Raw genomic sequence first — 6393 nt, 5'->3', positions numbered from 1 at the left:
TGTACTTATGGTTTATATCGTAAGTGTAGTTGAGCTTTTACTAAGATGTACTTGTACTTCCGATGTAGGGCTGATCGCACTTTTGGTTTCCATATATTTTGTAGATGAGGTACGGAAACAGACCTAAACTATCTAGCTTTAATATCAGTTGAATACGGCAAAGCATAAGCGAAGCTAGCTGGCTACTTTCGTTTGCATGCATGCATCATAAAGTTCATGAAGACGTGGACTGGCCAAAGAGAAGTACGCTGAGTACACGCTCGGGAGGATGTACGCGCTACACGCTCGAACACTCGCGCGCGGCTTGCCATACGCGGGAGGAGTACGCGCTCGCGGCGGTAGGGAGTACGCGCTACGCGCGCGGGGTACGGAGTACACGGTCGCAGGAGGTATGCCACGTGCCGAGCGGACGGAAGTTTGCTTACCTTGGAAAAGGTTGGTCTTTACCTAAGGATACCCCAAAATAGCAGTCTGATGTTACTCCGATTTGGGCTGTGGCGTGTGGATGACCTCTCGTGGGCTAATGGCCCTATTCTCCTATGGATGGCCTAACAGTCCAGCCCATCCAGCAATCTTGGGAGGTTTTAGTCCTGCTACCCTGGAAGCCATGGCCTGTCGCGAGGCCTTAGCCTTGGCCCAGAACCTTGGGCTCACAAGCATCTGTGTTGCATCAGACTGCCTGAATGTGGTGATGAACCTGCAGAAGCCCTATGCGGGAGAATATAGTATGATCACTACAGAGATTAAGCAAACGGCATCATCCTTTGTGGTGTCAATATTTAGACATGAAAGTAGATCCTCTAATGGAGAGGCCCATCGACTAGCTCGTAGTAATGTTAGCCAAGGAATAGGACGCCGGTTGTGGCTCCTAAACCCACCTGATCGTTTATGTATTCCTTTACAGTTCAATGAATAAAGAGCGGTCGATTCTCAAAAAAAAAAAAAGCAATCCTTGTGTGATGCAAGTAAGAAATAGCCTACTGTGCACGTCAGAAAGATCATCTTAGAGGAGCCAAACGGTAAAAGAAACAGATCTTCTCTTTCTTAATAGATGGCCCCATTTTCCTGATCTCACAATGAGCCACGTCACCCTAATAACAAATTTCACCTCCCCCGCCCCACTTCCGAACGAGAGATCGGACCGACATGGCCTGGGCTAGGTTGGCCCGCTTCCTAACCCTGCACGTTCATTGTCCTCTGTTCCTCTTCCTCGGCTAACTGCTGTTCGTCTTCTTGAGTGGCCGCGACGTTCCCTCCCCGTCCCCATGAAATTTTCCACCAGCGACCTAAGGCCTCCTCCTCACAAATGCTGATGAAAACGCCTCATAAATCTCAGTAATCACCACTTGAAACTGCTCGCTCGAACTAATCAGCCGCCACCTCCAAGCTTAAAAGGCAGGCTATGCTACCATACGCTTCAATCACGCAAGCCGCCTCTCCCTGCCAGCACTGCAACCGGCCTCCACCCTGGTACCTTCCCGTTCCCCAGTCTAATTTGTTCTCTATTTCTTTCAATCCCTAAGTGTGTCTTCCCAATCTGGCAGGTTGATGCGTTGAGGTCGGCAGGAAATCCGCTCCAGGTTTGGCCCCTCAACCAGATTTGATTGGATCGATTCTGTATGGTAATACATCAGCTCCACCCGGCTGGAAATCCGCTCCAGGTTTGGCCCCTCCACCAGTTTTGATTGGATCGATTCTGTCTGGTAATTTATCAGCTCCACCCGATTTCTTTTTATTAATGGACTTCCCAGTTGTGTATACACTTCTAAAGAGCCGATTAATCATAGTCTTTTTGTCCAAGTGTCAAATGTTGTATTCTCCTATACAATTTTGCTTCAGAACCACATTTGCGTTGATTGCGTGCCTGATATATGGTCTAAAAAATGGGCTACCCCTCCTACTAGATGCAATTGAATCTATAAACATTTTTGTATTCCCTCCAGTACTGTTTTTTCTATCAGATGTTTGATGGAATGTCTCCACTCTCCGTCATATAATGAATTGAAAAAGATTTACAGATAAGTTTCTCTTCTCCTTCACTTTGTGCATCTATCTATGAGTACGATTGAGTGCCTCCATTACAATTGAATCATTATGGAGCTTCAACTGATTTGTTTAAGGTTGAGATTTTCTTTAGAAATTTATGTGGGTATTGACGAGGGCAGCTTCATCTGACATCTAGCAATGCATAACGGCAAAAGCAGTAGTCGATGCATATGTCGGGCTGGTGCATCCTTCCAAATCATCCAGCTTTTGGCCAACTTTCTGAAGGCAAGGTACTATGTTTTCACTTAACAACTAGCTCCCATTGTTTCTATCATATATACTAACAACAGCCAGGTGTGACTTTGTCTTCAGGACATCGTCTGTAGCAATTTTCAAGTGAGTTCCCATCCAGTTTGTTTAAATTATTATACATACATATTGTGTACTGTTTTACGTTTAAATTATATTGTTTGTTGTTTCCATATGAAAATTGACTGACTTGCAGAACCGTGCACAATGGATTTTTTTTTTGCATAAAGTCAGGATCCTCATTTACAATATTAAGTTGTAACATCAGACATATTATCCATTTCCTCTTATGTATCTACTTTCGTGTGATAGACAAATCGGTTTGACATTCCAGATATTCACTTCCTTTTATTACTTTACACAACTTCAGTTTTGTATGCATTTTATTTCATCATGTTTTTTCAGGTTACTTTACATGTCGATTGTGCAAGGCTCGAAACCGACCAACTTGGTACAACTGCAGTTAATGTCTCCTGATGGTGTTTGTACCCAATCCATTTTTTCACTTGATTTCGCACATCCAGTTGTAATACATATTAGTTTCTTCATAGCATTTTGTATTAGTTTTGGTTAAATGATTATATCCTCAGATCAGTATACTTTCCAAGAGGAATCCATGTGTAATCTTTTCGATGGCTTGAAAAGGAAAATGGAGGATCTGCCGTCTTCGATAGCAAGAATATTCGAACTTAAGATGTATCAAACATCCAGAAATTGTTCCTCAATATAGAAGGCTGAATTCATATGCTCTAATTTTATCTAATTTGTACATAAAGATAGGGCATATTTTCCCTATTTTCTTACTCGACACTATGATCCCTTTCAGTACATACTGTTTCCAATAGTATAAGCATGCATGGTGACCTGTTTTTTAATAGCAACGAAAAATCATTAATTAATAATTTTGGTAAATTTTATTGGAGTGTATGTGAATAGTAAATCAATCATATTTTACAAAATTACCGCAGCAACGCGCGGGGAATCATCTAGTTTTCAAAGAAGGGATAGAGATTTGGTGCACATGCACAACATTAATTTTTAAAAAATATATATATATGTAAGTTTAAAAAAATCTGAAAATAAATTATGATGTAGCCAATATTTTATCTACAAACGTGTAAACGTTCGACTAGAAATAGTGTGCATTTCCGGCTACACAAAAATAAAAAATGTGTGAATCTAAGTATAGTGATTCAAATCTTCAAAAGTAAATTAGACTTTGTCATTTTTGTGCAGCTCATAAAATAAAATATTTGTAAATTGAGATTTTGTACGTTAGTGGGATACATCATCAGCTCCTTTTAGAATTTTAGTACATAATTTTTTAAACACATAAATTTAATTTCCAAAAAAATTAGTATGATAAAAGCACTGGTGCCAAGGATCTAAAATGACTTTTCGTCAAAGAAGAAACTAAAGAAAAGAAAGAAGAGGCATGTGATGCCAGCTTGTCGCCTCGGCTGATCCATCGTCTCATGTGACGGGCACTTCTTACTCGATCCATTGAGTTGTAGAACATGTGGTTTCCAATCCATCTCTCGCTCCATGGATCAACCCGCTCTTGGTTACCACCGTGCTGCACATGTGAAAAAGAAAAAAAGAAAGCGAGAGCACGAGACACGTTATTCTCAAAAACTATTTGTCCCATAACTCTCACCTTGTAGGCATAATTTTATTTAATGTGGGAGAGAAAGAGGTTGCATGCACCAATACGGGAGAGAAAGAGAATGCATGCACCAATGAGAGAGAGAAAGGGGCTGCATGCACCAATAAGAGAGAGAAAATGAGACTCAATCAGCTAGTACCTTGAACCAAGATATTCAAAAATTGTGACTTACAAACTAGGATGGAGGGAGTACGTAGGCAACGGAGAAGATCAGCTTGCTGACCTAATTTAATTTAAACTTGTGGTATCATCGAGATACGTTGTACCCAAACTTGTACTATCTACAAACCTTGCTCCCGGCATTCAAACCTTGGCTTCTGCCTCCTCAGGGCCGATCCCGTCCGTTCGGACAGACGGACCGGCCAAACACTTCAGTGAGGTGATTTAAACAGATTGATTTGTCCGCTTTGATTCATCTGTTCATTAAATTTGGGGAAAGTTCGTGCGGACAGCAAGCGTGTCCTCCCATGTCCACCTACGTGTACCTATGACTCGCATGGAAGCGACCAACGGTCTTTCTACTTCTAGCCATCTATGAAAGTAGCCTGACTTTGACTCTGGCTGCGTCGCCCGACGCATGCGCTCCTGCTCTGGTCGTGCCGTCGGACGAGGAAGGAGTAACGGGAGAGGCTAGAGTCAGCCAGCGTCACCGTCGCCATCGCCACCATCGTCGCCCGAGCGCGTCGCCATCGACCTCTCCGGCTTCGAGTTTGGCGTGACCATCCACCAGGGCATGAGCTGGGACAGGTTGCGCTTGGCCCAGTGGTTCGCCTCGATCATCGAAGGGCAAGAGCCCCACCAAGTCTTCCTATGCGTGTCTGGCGCCACGACCGGCCTGTGGCCGGCGGAGGTGATGTTCGACGGCAAAGGGCAGATGTTCCTCCATAACGTCTGGAAGTGCTTCGCCCGCTCGCACGACATTGAGGCCAGGCACTTTGTCATCTTCAAGTATGACGGCCACGGTGACTTCAGCGTCAAGGTCATCGACGGGACCATGTGCCGCCGCCACTACCACTCCGACGAGGATGACTAGGAGATGCAATGATGAAGACGATGTAATCTTCTACTATGTTTTTATTATGTTTTTATTCAAGTTCTATTAATTTGCTTCAAGCAAATTGATACGTCCATTTTGCATCACTATTTTATATCATAATTTACTGTTATTCATTGATATATTTCATATTTAGAGATGATACTTATGTTATTTCACCTATTTTGCATGTTTCATGATTATTGGAGAATTACTCACCGGAGTCAGGATTCTGCTTGAAAAAGCACCGTCAGGATACAATATTTCTGAAGATCAACAATTGACGGAAAATATACCGAAGCTCCTATTTTTCCACATGACGTAGCCAGCCAAAAGGGGAGGCCGAGGAGGGACGCCATGGGCCCTCCCCATGGGTTGGCGCGGCCACCAATGCCGGCGCGCCGCCATGTGGGGAGGGGGCCCACGACCTCCTCGGCCATCGCCCTTTCGCGTACTTCATCTCCCAGAAAACCTAAGGTGCGGGGGGCATCGAGGATAGTCATCGCCGCCTCCTCGAGGCGGAAAACACCAGAGAGAAAAGAGCTCTCCGGCAGGCAGAAATCTGCCGGGGAAATTCCCTCCCGAAGGGGGAAATCGTCGCCATCGTCACCGTCATCGAGCTGGACTTCATTGGGATCATCATCATCATCATCTCCACCACCGACACCGTCATCTCCACCGCTGCAACTCGTCTTCGTTGTAACATCTAGGGTTGAATCTTGAGTATTTCATAGGGGAAACTCTCCCGGTATTAATTACTCCTTGTTATTGATGCTATTGAGTGAAACCGTTGAATCAAGGTTTATGTTCAGATTGTTATCCATCATCATATCACCTCTGATCATGTTCCATATGATGTCTTGTGAGTAGTTCGTTTAGTTCTTGAAGACATGGGTGAAGTCTAAATGTTAGTAGTGAACTATGTTGAGTAATATTTAATGGTTTGATATTTAAGTTGTGGTGTTATTCTTCTAGTGGTGTCATGTGAACGTCGACTACATGATACTTCACCTTTATGGGCCTAGGAGAATGCATCTTGTATTCGTTTGCTAATTGTGGGGTTGCCGGAGTGACAGCAACCTAAACCCCCGTTGGTATATCGATGCATGAGGGATAGCAGGATCTCGGAGTTTAAGGCTGTGGTTAGATTTATCTTAATTACTTTCTTGTATTTGCGGATGCTTGCAAGGGGTTTAATCACAAGTATGTATTAGTCCTAGGAAGGGCGGTGCATTAGCATAGGTTCACCCACACAACACTTATCAAAACAATGAAGATTAATCAACTATATGAAGCGAAAGCACTAGACTAAATTCCCGTGTGTCCTCAAGAACATTTGGTCATCATAAGTAAACAAACCGGCTTGTCCTTTGTGCTAAAAAGGATTGGGCCACTTGCT

The 6393-nt window shown here is 43.6% G+C and overlaps 1 long non-coding RNA gene across 1 annotated transcript; it reads left to right on the top strand.

The window, feature by feature from the left end:
- The first annotated feature begins 1977 nt into the window (after nt 1-1977).
- On the top strand, nt 1978-2961 carry LOC124687258. The gene is made up of 2 exons (XR_006998163.1): nt 1978-2276; nt 2359-2961. It is a non-coding gene; the product is annotated as an uncharacterized LOC124687258 (long non-coding RNA).
- Nucleotides 2962-6393: the final 3432 nt, after the last annotated feature.

Source organism: Lolium rigidum, chromosome 2, assembly GCF_022539505.1.
Source record: "Lolium rigidum isolate FL_2022 chromosome 2, APGP_CSIRO_Lrig_0.1, whole genome shotgun sequence".
Classification (NCBI taxonomy): Eukaryota; Viridiplantae; Streptophyta; class Magnoliopsida; order Poales; family Poaceae; genus Lolium; species Lolium rigidum.
Note: the sequence above shows the minus strand (reverse complement) of the source record. Positions and strands in the feature narration are given on the sequence as shown.